Genomic DNA, 14,482 nt, shown 5'->3' on the forward strand with positions numbered 1-14,482 from the left:
TGATGTTTTGTAGGCTTCAGCTCACACCCAAGAGTGACTGAGCCAGCAAGAAAAAAAGGATGGTCAACCACAATTAGTGCTTCTCCATAATTAGGATGTCCATGTCTCCTAGGATACAGTTTTCCTTGAGAAAGTGCCCCCTATTTGAAGGGCTGGCTGGGCCAAGTCTAGGGGCTTCTTTAATGCTCCTTTTTGTCAAGTGCGATGGAAGGATAAACAAGCTCCCCAGGATCATGTCGAAAACTCACCTCTGGCTTTGTGGCCCGCAAATCTCACTCATTCTTTCGCTGTCGGGAGCCCGGCTTTTCCTTTCTCGCCGGAGGCTCCGAGACACCAGACTGTCCTTCACAAAGTAGCCCTCTCTTGGCCCTTCACTGCTCGCAAGGTGCTGCCAACTCCAAGAGCCTTCCAACCGGCTGAACAGAAGCCTCTGCTCATGTAAAGAGCGAGTGTGGACCTCAAACTGGAAACTCCACCCCCCTCCCCCAGTCCTTCATCCTCCTGGGAGAAAACCACCCAGCAAGACCCACCCCAGCCCTCTACCAGGGAAGCTCTCCTCTCACGATGCCTCGTCATGGGCTCAGGGGCCAGAGGAGGTGACGGCTCTCCCTCTTCTCCCGGGTCCCTTCTGCCTCTTCCAGGTCATGTCTGCTCTCTTGGACCCAGGAAACCGCGGGCAACACCCTTGAAGGGGCCCAGAGGCTCACACAGCCCCCTTGGATCCTCCTGCCCTCCCGTCGCCTCTCCTGCAGCATCTCCCCTTCAGAATCTGATCACCAAGAGCGACTCCCTGCCCAGCTCGCAACAGCTGCCTTGCTCTGTCTACAATGCTCACCACTTAACATCGCTGCGCTTCTGGATGAAAAGGGAGTGGGTGCTGGAGAGGACAGGGAGAGAAAAGATGTGGGGGGGAGATGACAGTGGGGGACAGTTGCCCTTTCTGTTCCTGAAAGGTTTCCTCCCGAGCAAATGCCTGCTGTCACAATTTAGGGACTGCGGGGACCTGAGGATTTGCAAGAGCAGTGATAAGAGGAAGCGGGTGTTTGTGGCTCTGCCCGGGTTGCCGCTCGGCAGGGCCTGCTTGACATTTCAGGTGTTATTTGCACAGCGTTGCCCAAAAGGGCATAACAAGAGAGAGGCGCCCGTGCCAAGCTGGGTGGCGCCTGCCGGTTTTGCTGGATGGAGGAGTGCGCAAGGCCAGAGGTGTGTGAGGGCCATACCAGCAGGCACGCACAAAAGGCAGTGTGAGTTTTTGTTTGATGGTCACATGGCAGGCGGTCCTACCCCCCCCCCCCGGGACTTGCACCGAGTAGCAGAGGAGTCTGCTAAGGGCAAAGCACAGTTCTCTTCCCCAAGAGAAGAGCAGGACACTCAGTGTGTTTTCAGGGCATTCCTGGCCGGGGAACACTGCCCGGTGTCTTGCTGCAGCCCTCTAGCAGAACCTCCATCTTCCAGCCTCACAGATGTCCCAAGCTGCAGAGCTTGTCCTAGAAGTCCAGCCGGCCCTTCCAGGTGGACAGAGCAAACCACGCTGTAGTCACGACAGCCGGCACGAAGCTTCGGCCGCCCAGGTCCTCGCTGAGACAACAGGCTCCCGTGGGCCTTGGAGGAGAGTGCTCCATCCGCAGGGCCCACTCGGAGCTGTCCACGGTGCTGCTTTCAGGTCGCCTTGCTCGTGCTGCTTCTCCACGAGCCTCAGTGGAGCCTAGAATGGGCACAGGCTACACGTGGCCTGGTGCAGAACTGGAGGACGACAGCGCCCTCGTGTCGCTTCCAGCGTCTTCATGGAGACGGTTGCTGACGGTTGCCGGCAGGGAGCCGCCTCCTTTCCCGGCCTCGCCACGGAGGCTGCAGGTGTTGGTGTCTTGGAGTTGCACCCGTTCCTTTCAAAATCAGCCTTGGAAGCTACAGCAGCAGCCTGAGTGAGAACGCTCTTGGGAGGGGTCAGGCCAGGGGCCGGGGGGCCAAATGCAACCACTGAGAAGTGGGGTTGCCGTGCTGTCCAGCAGGCGGAGAGTCCCTTTCCAGGGGGAATACTGAAAAAGAAGCCTGCCGGCCACAGGGCATGATCGCCTTGCCGGTCCGTCTGTGCCAGTCACCTGCAGCCCAGTTTCCAAGGCTTCTGGAAGCAGCTCAGGTGTGTGGCCAGACCGCTTGTCCAGTGAGAGAGGGAGCGGGAGAAAGTATCTGAAAGAGCAGGAGACGCAGAGTGTGGAGAAGAGAAGGATTAGGGAGGGGGTGCCATAGCAAGAGAAAGAGAATGTGAAACCAGAAAAAAATAGGAAAGGGCTGGGCCCCCACCAACCTTGCCTGCCGCCACACTCACGTGATTTGTATGCTGCTTTTCCACGCAAACCCATGCTCAAAGCAGTTCACAAGCAACATCCAGAAAGATCATGAAGTGCAGCCACTTTTGCAAAGAGTGAGCAGCTGCGAGGCGCTGGGAAATCTAAAGGCTCCCACCAACAGGCCGAGGACCACACGGCCAGCTTGCACCAGAATTTGAGGCTCCGCCCATGGCCAAAGGGGATTGCGGAGCACATGCAGCAGGAACGAAACTAGCTTGTCTCGGCTCGATTGAAAGGTTGCCCCGGGCTCCTTCAGCTATGGGGCAGCCTTCTTCACTGAGTCCTTTGGGGCCTCTCTGCCCCCTGCCTCGGCCAGAGGGAAGCCAGGCAGGAGGAGGAGGGCTGGGTCCCACACTTGGGTGGCCTCTCTGCCCTGGAACTGGCTCCTGCCACCGATCACCCTCATGGGAATATGGTCCCGAGAGGTCAACCACAGAGCTGCTGCCCCTACTCTGGCCAGTCAGGTCAGATTCTTGCCCCTCAGAAGTCCTCACAACAACCCTGAAAGGTAGGCTCGCGTGCTAGCTTAGAGTCAGATGAAATGGCAGCGTCGGTGCTTTTTGCTCTGGTGCCGATCCTGCCAAGTGAGGATTTCTCGATGCCTTGCCTTCTGCCAAGGTGCTTTTGAACGGTCAGGCGCTTGGCTGAACCCGGGGCCTCAGGCGGTGAAGGCCTGTGGCAGTCAGCTGTGGAAGTCCCCGGGCAGTGCAGCTGCTCGCTCGCTCGCTCTCTCCGGGGTCAGGCCTTCGGAGCGCCCCCTCCTGGGACGGCACCCACAAGCCCTTGATTTGGCCGGCGTGCCGAGTTCTCCACGCGCTCTGCGCTTGCCTTGTCCCGGGTCCTTATTTGTGTATTTAACGGTAGCTCGTGCGTCAGGTAATTACATAAACTCTCCCCAAGCGGTTCCGTGTGCCACGTTTTATTCTGTAAAGGAAATTGCACCCGTCTTCTGGAGAGAACGCCAAGATATCCCTCCCATCACCACCCCTTTCCCTGCGCCGTCTCAAACTGGGGAAGGGGTGGGGAGCTATTTTGAGCCTCTTCATCAGTTGTGAGTCTCCCTCCCACCAGAGATTAAACTGTCGCTGCTCTTAACAAGATGTACGTTAGTTTCCTTGCCAAAAGCAGGAACCCCAAACATGGTGGAGCTGCAACGAGCAGGCTGCAATGCACTGGGATAAACCACAGTTCTAATGCGTTTCTCTGAGATCTTCTGGTGCATGACCTAATTAGATTTCTGGTTTGCTCCTTTCCATGGGAGATTATATAGCGCCAAATCAAATACATCATCCAGCCACTGTTTCTTTCTCTTTGCAACAAAACTGCTGTCAGCCTGACTCCTCCTCGAGATAGAAACATAGAAACAGAGGGAGTCAGAAGGGGTCTCCCAGGCCATCTAGTCTGACCCCCGGCTCCAGCCAGCTCCACTCAGACATGCTCACCATGTGCATGTCGAGCCTATCTTTGAACACCTCATATCTTTGAGATGCAGTCATGGGCACGGTTCAGCATTCAGTACCATGGGCCAGGGTCTTTCGGATCTGCATTTTGCATTGTTGCAGGATTCAGGCCACAAAGTCTTCTGTTAAAGGTGCTAGTCCACAGGATTTCAAATATCCAACTTCCAGCTTCTTCAGAGAAGTGCTTCTATATTGTTGTCCATTGATGTTTCAGGGTATTTTACCTGCAGTGACAAGATAAAGGCTGAGGTAACATTTGCATTGCTTTCAAAATAGGTTCCGCACCTGAATTTCTCCCTCGATTTGACAGTACTGCTTGCCTAGTTTTGTTTCTATAGATGTTGTACAGAGATTTTGGGGGTGTAGCGAGTCTTGGTGCACCCCTGTTCACTGTTATTAAAAGTGTAACCCAAATCAAGCATTGTCATGAGATCACCCATGTGAACACCCAACTTGAGACAGATTATATTGAATTAAAGAGTAGTATTTCTATAATTATGCACTGAACTGGGGGAACAGGTCTCTCTGTAGTGTTGGTGTGATGGGGCCCAGGGACATGGGCTACACTCCCAGACTTGACCTGTCTCCTTCCGTGAGAACTTGCCCGCCCCTTAAGATCTGGGCAGAGCTCCGGGAGCCCTCCTTGAAGGAGATTCGGAGGGTGGCTACCCGGAGAAGGGCCTTCTCTGCGGTGGCACCCCGATCATGGAACATGCTCCCCAGAGAGGTTTGCCTGGCACCGTCACTTTATTCTTTTCAGCACCAGGCTAGAACCTTTCCATTTCCCCAGTGCTTCAAGATTCGATTATTTTAATAGGGGTTTTGTTGCTGTTTGGAAATTTTAATAGGACGCTGTGTTTTATTTTATATTGTCGTACTGTTAAACCATCCCGAGACCACGGTAAGGGACGGTCTAGAAAAGTTTTTAAATACATAAATAATTTGCATGCAGCACAGAGGCAGCGGAAAGTGTCATTTGCCCCAGCAGTGGAGGAAGGGGGCGTGGGGTCTTTGGAGAAGGTCATCCTCCATGCTTTCCTTTGCCTTCCCTGTGTTGATGGCACGAAGAGGCCTTCCACATGACCCCGGGTCAGGGCCAGACCACCTCATGCACGGTTTGTAGGCTCCCCGCTCCCTTTCCCCTCAGCAAGGGCATGGGGGCGCTTTTCAAGTGGTCCGCCCCAGAAGCTGATGGAGCCGACTGGTTTCCAGAGGGCTCCGGGAGAATTCCCAGCTGGCATGGTTGACGCTCCTGCTGCAACCCAGGCCGCTTGGTGGTGTGCAGAGACGTCTTGGGCAGTGGGCTCGATCCCGCCCGAATGCCCTCTTCCCTTGAGCGGAAGCTGGCCAGCCCTGGCACCCACTGCAACTTCTCAGTGCTCCAGCGGAGCTTTTCGGAGTGGTTTGTGGCCCATTCGATTCTGGCCCAGAGAAAGAAACGGTGGACCCTCGGTCGCTCCTGTGATGAATTTGCTCAGCACTTTGAAGATAAAGTTGCTCAGATGCGTCGTTCATTGGGCGCCGCAGTTCAGGCATTTCACCGACAGAGGCATCCAGAGCACTGCCTGGCCCAGTTTGATCGGGCGTGCTGCATTTCGTGAGGCCCGAAGATGGAGGCAAGGGGCTCGGCCAGGTCCAGTCCACCCTTGTGTGCTCGGGCCTTGCCCCTGATGGCTCACTGCAGTGGCTACGGAAGGGAGCTTGACCTGCCCCTCGAGAGAGGGCCGGGTGCTCGCCTCTCCAGGCGAGGCTGTGATTAAGCCCTTCCTGCAGAAGCCGAACCCGGACCAGGAGGTTGGATCATAATTGCAGGCCAGCGGCCAACATCCCGTCCTTCTTGGCGAGGTGCTGAAGGGGGCGGAGGCCAAACAGTTCCAGGCTCTCTTGAACGAAGCGGATTACCTAGATCCATTGTGGCCGGGCTTCGGGCATGGCTTCGGTCACCCTGCGGGGCGGCCTTCTCTGGGAGAAAGACCGGAGGCGTGCGCCCCTGCGGACTCTCCTGAGCCCCTCAGCCGCTGTCGAGACCGTTGGCCAGGATACCCGTCCGGATAGGCTGGCCGGGCCGGCGTAGGAGGGCGGCATTGCCGTTGCTTGACCAGCCGATGCAGAAGGGGGTTGCTCCATGCCATGGCGTTTATGCCGTGGGGTGCTGTGGGGCTCTGCTCTATCCCCCATGCTCTTCAACATCCACGTGCAACCACCAGCTTAGGCTTAGAACTGTTTTTCCGATTCAAGCCCCGGCAGGGCTTGCTGGGTCATCGGAACGCAGGAGCCCCGGTCGCCTCGCCTGTGGGGTCGCTGTAGATTTGGGGAGGTCTGCCAGGGCTGAGCCTTCAGCCCAGATATCCAGTGCAGCCCCAAGCAGGGAATGCATGGAGCTATTCTCTTTCCAACAGAAGCTGCTTAAAAGATTCTGGAACGCATTCGTGACTGGCAGCTGGGGTCCACTATCTTACTGCCTGGGCCACACATGCCTGTGTGCGTGTGTGTGTTGCACAGGGGCTGCTTTCTCTTTGTGCTAATTATCTAGCCAGAGGGCGCTTCGTTTTACTCCAAGCTCATTAACAGAACAGGAATGTTAGTTTCAGTATCCCAGTCAATGCGAAATACTGAGACTTTAATTCCTGATACCCTGCCGATGTTCCAAACCTCTTAGCCACATCCTAGTCCCCGTCACCCATTCCAGGTACATGCCCTTCCTGGAAAAAAATCCCCCATAGATTGTGCTGGCATAGTTTCCACACACTCAATCTCAGCCTCTAATTCAAAAACATTAAAATTACACCTGGAAGGAGTACGAGTCGATATACGAATATGTCTTGGTGGCAGTATATTAGAGGTTAATTCTGAGCTATTAGTCTCTCTTTCTAATTCTGTGTCACGGGTAAGGTAATTTGGAAGCAGCTTTCATTGGCAATATTGAATTTTCATGGATATTTCAGCTGCTTGGAGCAAACAGAGTTGCTCTGGAATCTGGACTGGCTGGTGAATTCAGTGCCCAACTGGGGCTGTGGTCTTGTTCCAAGTTTGATTGTTACATGGCATTTATAGCTTGGCTTTTTCCCTCTGGTAAAGAGCTGAAGGGGAGGGAGCCCGCTTCAATCCTCGCAGCAACAACCCTGTGAGGTAGGCCAGGCTGAGAGTGACTTACTGGCCCAGAGTCACCCGTGAGCTTCATGGCTGAGTTGGAGACTCTAATCTGGATCTCCTGGGCTCCCAGTCCAACAGTCTCACAGCACTGAGCTCTCTTGCCTTTACAGCAAATAACAATACTTAAAAAAAAAAAAACTTTTTTTTTTAAGTATAGGATTTGGGGAAAGAGTTACCCTTCCTGAGAAGGCCGCCGTGCATGATAAGGAAACCAAGTTTCTAGTCCTTATGAGCACAAAGACATGCTTAAAGTGTAGCCAGAAGGGGAGGATGTTGTGTTGGTTACAGGTGGGATTGCAGTTCTCTGAATAGCACCTCACTTTTTCAGGGGTGCTTTTGGGAATTCCAGTTCTAAGTAGTTCCAACTCGTTTCTGAAGCAGAACAGATGATGATGATGAAGAAGAAGAAGAAGATGAATAACTTCTATTCTGCCACTGAGCTGTAAAAGACTCTCAGGGTGGTTTACAACCACTGAAATACCAGATACATTAAAACACAATATAAACCGTAGCACAAACATTCAAAACAAAACAGAATCAAATCAGCCACGTGAGACAATAAGCACAACAATTTACAAAATGTTTACAGTTTGGGGGACCATGCTGCTAGTTTTTGCGCAGTGAGCTGTGCCGTGTGATTCTGTCCCTTCCCTTCGTTGTGGCTCCCCACCCCACCCCCAAGCCTCTGGATGGCCCTTTTCCCTTCAACCACACACCTTGCCCTGGGTGGAAAAGGGTGCTGATCAACATCGCAGGATGGTTGTAAGAATCACAAGGAGACGTGGGTTGTGAGTCGCTTTGTCACACTTCGTCCCACTATTGCAATAGCTCATCTTTTCGCCCTTTTATTTATTTATTTATTTATTTATTAAACCATTTTTATGCTGCCCCATTCGCCGAAGCCTCGGAGCGGCTTACAACAATAAGTTTAAAAATAATTATAACATTAAATTAAAAAATATAAACATTAAGTTAAAAATACAAAAATACCAATATAAAATAAGCCGCCCTGGCCAGATAAAATCCAGTAATATTAACAATTAAAATGCCGCTTAAATAAAAAGGTCTTCGCCTGGTGCCGAAAAACAAATAACGACGGCGCCAGGCGGACCTCTCTGGGGAGGTTTTGCAAGGAATCCAGCATGGCTTCCGCAGTCCCACTCCATTTTATCCTTCCAACAACAACCCTGTGAGGTAGGCTAGGCAGAGAGTGGGGGATTGGGCTTCATGGCTGTGTGGGGACGAGAACCTGCCTCTTCTGGGTCTGCAATCCAACACTCACCACACGCTCTCATGAAAAAAATATTGTTCAAAAACCCTCCCTAAATGCTGTTAGCAATTATTGCGATTAAATTTCTGCTGGAAATCTGGCCAAGTCCAAGGTTCAATCCTGCCATGGCTCCAAAGAGGGCTAGGAAAACCTTCCTTCTGAAACCTTCTGAAGAGAGGTTGCCAGTCAGGGTTGGCAACACTGGTCTTGCCTATAAGGCCTGCCATGCTGGATCAGCCCAAGGCCTGCTGAGTCCAACCGGCTGTTCCCACCGTGGCCAGCCAGATGCTCCGGTGGGTCCCGTGGGAAGCACACAAACCGGACTGGCCGGCAATCGCATTTTCCAGCCCCTCTTTCCCACAGCCAGTATTGAGACACCGTCTAATACTGAAGGTAACATATCTGGACTAGCAATCTTTAGTAGCCTCTTGTTAATTTTTCTAACCCACTGCACAGCAAATTCCCAAATTCCTGTTTAAATCACACTTTTACCCAGGGCACAAGGACTGGGATCTTGCATTATTTTTAAGTGTGGCTATATGCGAATTTCATTCTTGGTCACAACCCCAAATGCAAATCTCAGGAAAATCTCGAGCCCGCATTTGTAAATGCGCACATGTGTGCTGATTTTGGTTTCTCCACAAAATCCGTGTGGGAAAATGCGCGTTCGGCAGTGAGGGGAAATGCCCATTTTCAGTTGGGAAAACATGCATTTTTACAAGAGTGTCTTTAAACTGGGAAAAGTTATACTTGTAAACTTACCTAGCTCTCCATCAAAAGTACTGTTGTTTGGGAATGCAAATGAAGTGAAATGAGCTTTGAGGAAGAATTTGGGGGGGGGGCAACAGGTTTGAGATTCCTGTGTTTGTCCATCCCTGCTTAAAAGGACGAACCCTACCCATTTTGGGCAGCAGAAGCCCTGCGTTCTGTTCTTGGCCTCCCCCAGCAGAGCTGGGAAGGACCCCCATCCGAAACTTTTCAGACACCTCCTCAAGCAGCAACATGTGCACTGGACTAAGGATTTCACTCGTACGACCAGATTCTTGTGTTCCTCAGGAGCATCCATAGCTCAGTGAAGGCACCTGCTTTGCATCCAAGTTCCATCTCCATGTCGGGCTGGGAAAGAAGGGAATACTTGAAACTCTGCCGAGCTGTCGCTGCCAGCCCATGCTGGGAAAACTGGGCTCATCAGGCTTAGTGGAAGACGGTCGGTTTCCAAAGTCCACACTCCTTTGGGAGCTTTGTCAGTCAAATGCTGGAGGGGAATGCCCAGAGACCCAGCACCACCTCTGATGCTGCTTGGCTTGCAATGTAAGTGCTCCAGAAGGTGATATTGTGGGGCTGAGTCTCCCCACCTTCCTTTTCTCTGGGTTTTCCTCCGAGTTGGCTGAGACCAGAAATAATCTCACATATGGCCCCTTGTGTTGCAGCTGAAGAAAGCTGCCTGCTCTGGTCCTCGTTCCAAGTTCTGCTGCTCCGGCGCGTCTCCAAGCACCGCTGCAGATGGCGGAAGGTGCCATTTCTCATGTTTCCATGCTGTCCTGGACTTGCCCGAGGTGTTCTTTGTGTCCAAGAAATGCAAAGGAAAAATGGATCGCCTCACTGAAAGTTCTGCCATTAGTTTAAAAGCAAGGGTGTGCAGGGTGTGAAGCATCGGGGACGTGCGTGAGCGTGTGCTTGGGCGCGCGTGAGTTAGGAGCAAGATGCCCTGGCCTCTGCTTGGAGATTTAGCTGCCGGATGCAGGCAAGTGGAACGGGCTCAGACCCTGAAGGGGGGCAGCTCTAGAAATTCTGGATAGCGCGCCATCCTGCAGTCCGTGCGCTTAAAGGAGAAACAGCGCTCCCTGCATGGGCATGCAACGGACACCCGCATGGCCAAGCGTGTCCCTCGCCAGTGAGGAGGGTGGCCCGGAGAGCGAGGGGGCGGCGGGGGTGTTGGGAGCAAGGTAGCTCGCTTCCTTCTGCAGCCGGGGCGAGGGCGAGAGCCGAGGACCAGCAGACGCACAAGTCGCGTGTCCGGCGGTTGCAGATGGATGTTCAGCGACGCCTGTGATTGCATCGTCGCCCTCAGAGGCACGGCAGTGCTCGGGGGGCGGGGGGGAGAGGCTACTGCCGGGGCTGTGGGGGCTTCAAGAGCAGCAGCAGGCGTCATTCATGTCGCCTCGTTGCCTGCCGCTGTGTGTCGGCCGCTTTGTAGCAGTGCGAGCGAGAGAGCAGCCGGAAGAGGCAGCGACGGATGCTGCAGGCCGGACGCTTCCACCCGTGCGAGGAGGCCGCAGTGGAGGAGACGCGAAGCGCTGCATGGCAGCCATGGGTGCTCGGTGGGCCCCGTGCAGCGCACCCGGGAGAGATGTGCCGCTGGCTCCCTCGACAGCCCTCATTCCAACCCGTTTGAGTTCTTGTGCGTTGGCTCTTCTAAGATCGAGCATTATTCGTTCCGACTTCATCAATGGAGGGAGGAGGAGGAGGAGGAGGAGGAGGAGAATACGTATGTCTTGCTACACTAGCCTCCAGACAGCACTGTGGATTCGCCTGCTGTTCCAGGGTGATTCCCATTTTCCTGCCTCCCCATCCCGGGCCATTCCCTGCCATCCTTTGTCCCGTTCGCGTCCTTGCAGAATGCCTTCTTAAAACGTGATTAGTGGCAATCGCTAGCTCAGTTTCAGAATTATTTGCCTGAGCTGAGGACGCTTGGTTGGGATGTCTCAGGATGTTTGTTTGGGCTGCATTTTTAGGCAAACCAGCCCGATTCAGGCTTCCCAGATTAACACTGGAATAGAGACTTCCATTGTCCTGCAGTTTCTGCCCTTCTCTAAATTTCATCTCTCAGGTCCAAAGGGGAAACAAATATCCAAATGCAAGCAAAAAGGTCTGTTTTGCTGGAAGCATGTAGAAAAAATGATTTTTTTAAGGAAAGAAAAGCATGGACAAATAATGCACCATTTCGGGTACATTTGAAAACAAATTATTGCATATCAGCAGCACGGGCTTAAAGGTGAATATGTGTGAAACTGGCGGGTTGGGCGCAGATGCATTTGCCTGTCTCAAGAGCTACATTTTGTCATTAGTGCATCGGGTATGAATGCTAAGATCCCATGCAGTACACAGCTGCTGAGGAACAGATTTGAATCATCTGCACGCTGTCTTTGAGTTGTGTCTCCCCTGCAAGCCCCCTAAGCTGCCTTTCCACCCCATCTCGGCTTTCCAGTTGCGAAGGACAGTCCCTTGCGGAATCAATGACGACAGGCTGTGAGACGGCTGTGCGGAAAGTGCAGCGGTGTGCGTAGAAGGGTGCTAGGAGCCCTTTCAATTCTGTGAAGAGTGCAAGGTGTGACTTTGTGCATGGAATGATGCTGCCTGCAAGCCACAGGTTCTTTTGGAAACATCAGTGAGAACAACCTCCCCCAAGTTTCTAGTCCCTAACATTGTGAAAATCAGCATGCCAGTCTGTGAGGGAAATGCCTGGAGAATTCTTAGAAGACCAGGAAATTTCTGAACACACTTTGGTCAGGGATGTCCTACATGGCTTTTCCTCTTGCTGAAAGGCTGGGATGGAGAATGTTTTCAGGAAGGGAAGCATTCCAGGGAGCTGTTTGCCAGGGATAGCGTAATTTCCAAGCCGACATTCTCTCTCCCCCCCCCATCTCTCCCCCCACCACACACGCACACACCCCTGTAAAAGCACACGTGTAAATACACACACGAGCACACACATGCTCTTCCTCTTTCCAGGTGTATGCCGCATCTTTATCAGGAAGCACTGCTTTCGAAGACAGGTCGCTGAATTAGCCCACGTAGTGAATTTCATCCTGGATCCTCAAATCTGGCTCCGCGTGTGCGTGCTTGTTCTGCCGCAGCCACTTCAGAGAGCGGCTTTGCTCCTCCAGCCCCTCCTTGGCCAGAAGCCGTGGAAACGGCGCTATTGACTGACCTGGAGGCAGGACCATCCTCACGTCTCCATGGATCCACACTCGCTCTTTGTCTGCCGCATCGACCACCGTGTGGTCTGTGGAGGTCACAGGCGGTGCATGCATTAACCCCACCGCTCTTCACCTGTGCTCCTCTTAGCATCCTGCATCCCATCAAAATGGAACCTTGGGCAGCAGGCTGACATTTATTTCATTGAAAGGGACGCCGTGGTTTTGAGAAGGAGTGGGGGGGTTGATTAATTGGGCAGTGATGCAGCAGCGCAAAAGGCCGGCGGAGTTTAAGCTCCCTGTGTGCACACTGACTGCATCGGCTCTACCAAGGACACGTCCTGCTGCCTGGAACTTGGTCCCGCCAACTGACAGACCAGATTTCTGGGGGATCTCTTGTAAACGTTCTCTCCCCAGTTCTCCTCCGTTTCCTGGCAGTTAAGTTAGAACTCTGAGTGGCCAAGTAATGCGCCTTTCCTGCAGTGCGCATGCGCCCAAATGCATGCGTGCATGAATGCGAAGGTGCCACGCGGCATGCATCCCGCCACGCCACACAGCGCAGCTGTTGAAAATGTGTTTGCACTGTGCCTGAAGGAGGTCGTGGGAGAACTGCGGCGTTTTGCCGTCTGGGACCTTTAGCTCGGCCTGAATTTTAGCACTCGCCTGCCTGCCACCTGCAACCAGGAATTGTGTCGAAGTGAAGGAGCGGATGGGCAGAGAAGGGACAGCAAATATTTCTAGCTTGTGCGTCAGGCATACAAATATACAGTTGTCACTTCTGTGGGCTGCTTCCGCCTCGAACAGAAACGTCTGCTTAGCTCTTCTGTGGGAGTGGGCGATGCCTGCAAGGTGGCTGTCTTTCCATGATGCACGGGAGGGCGTTCCAGGGGCAGGGGCCACCACCGAGAAGTCCTGCTGCTGCACCGCTCCTCGATGACACACCGTTGCACGTGCAGTGCTGGTCAGACAAGGTGGGGCCACGAGGCACGATCCCAGGTAAGGATCTGGAAGAAATCTGGGGTGGATTCAGAGGAGCTCAGATTTTGATGAACACGACCTGCAAGTTTCTCAGTGACTGGCTTGTCTCAGGTCACACGGACTGCATGGGCTTGTGTTTGTTTTTTTAACTTGATGCAGTTTTGCAAAACTTTAGGCACAGAATAATACAAAAAGCCCTGACTGAAAATCAGCATTTCCCCTAGACTTAAGCGTTCTGCAGGGCAGGGCATGGAAAAAGGGTGAGTTGCGCATTTTTTGAAAATGCAGAATTGCACATCTGCAGATTTGTGCAAATGAGTAGGAAGGCTTCTGCGTGAAACCTGATTTATTAATGAGCAGAAAACAATGCAAGTCACCTGGCAACCCACAGAATGCAGCTGGAGCGTATTTATTATTTTAAAAAACCTGAGCAATGCCAGTGGGTATGTAGCTTGTAGGCAAAGCACTAAGTGTGTGGGCAGAACACAGAGGGGAGGCGCCCAGTCCCCGGGTTACGAGCGAGTTCCGTCCCTGAGCTCATCCTAATTTGTATGCAAGTCAGATCACGTATATAAAAAGCATTTAAATCGCTTAAGAAACACTTCCATGTACACTAAAACACCTCGAGCACAGTACAGTATCTTAACAATGACAATAATACAGTGATAATAAAGTAACTACACATACTGAAGAGAGAGAGAATCTGTATGTATCGGTGAAGGTATACAGTACAGTTCTTAAAACAGAAAGAGAAAAAATAGTTAAAAGATTATTAAAGGTTAACACCTCTTGAGCTAACATTAAGGCTAACATTAACTGGATGATGATGATGGAGATAGGACTGGTCTTGGACCGTGTTCCAGAGAGTCAGGGTTTGAAATTGCTGCCTGGTTAGGGGGTTATCACTGGAGTTGCTATCTAGTTCCAGCTTTGCTGCTTATCAGTGCTGCTTCTGCCCTCCTTCCTTCCCTTTCCCTCCTTTCTCCCTTCCTTCCTTCCCTCCCTCCCTGCCTCCTCTTCTCTCCGCCTGTTGCTCGCTGCCCACGGGCGCCCACGGGCACCCACTTGCCTCTGAATGACAAGGTGGGTCTTCATTCATAAGTAGGGGTTGTTCTTAACTTGGATGTTCCTAACGGGGATGGGTTGTATTGCTATGTTATTGCCTGGTATTCTACTTTTGAAGCAAACCTCAACAGTTTGGTCCATCCCTCCCCAAATCAGCTCATGATGTCAACATATCAGTTACGTAGCAACCAGGCTAACACAAAGCCAGTTTGCCTCCAGTCAGTGGGTAGCATCGTGAGAATTTGTGTTTACAGACCAGGGAGAGGAAAACCCATTTTCCCCTGTTTGTGT

General features: G+C 52.5%; 1 protein-coding gene across 1 annotated transcript in view; it reads left to right on the top strand.

The window, feature by feature from the left end:
* The window catches only part of KAZN (kazrin, periplakin interacting protein), a 204,437-nt gene that overhangs the window by 38,633 nt on the left and 151,322 nt on the right, over window positions 1-14,482 (top strand). The gene's annotated exons all lie outside the window — the stretch shown is intronic.

This window comes from Varanus komodoensis, unplaced genomic scaffold (genome assembly GCF_004798865.1).
Source record: "Varanus komodoensis strain SLA01 unplaced genomic scaffold, ASM479886v1 scaffold71, whole genome shotgun sequence".
Lineage (NCBI taxonomy): Eukaryota > Metazoa > Chordata > Lepidosauria > Squamata > Varanidae > Varanus > Varanus komodoensis.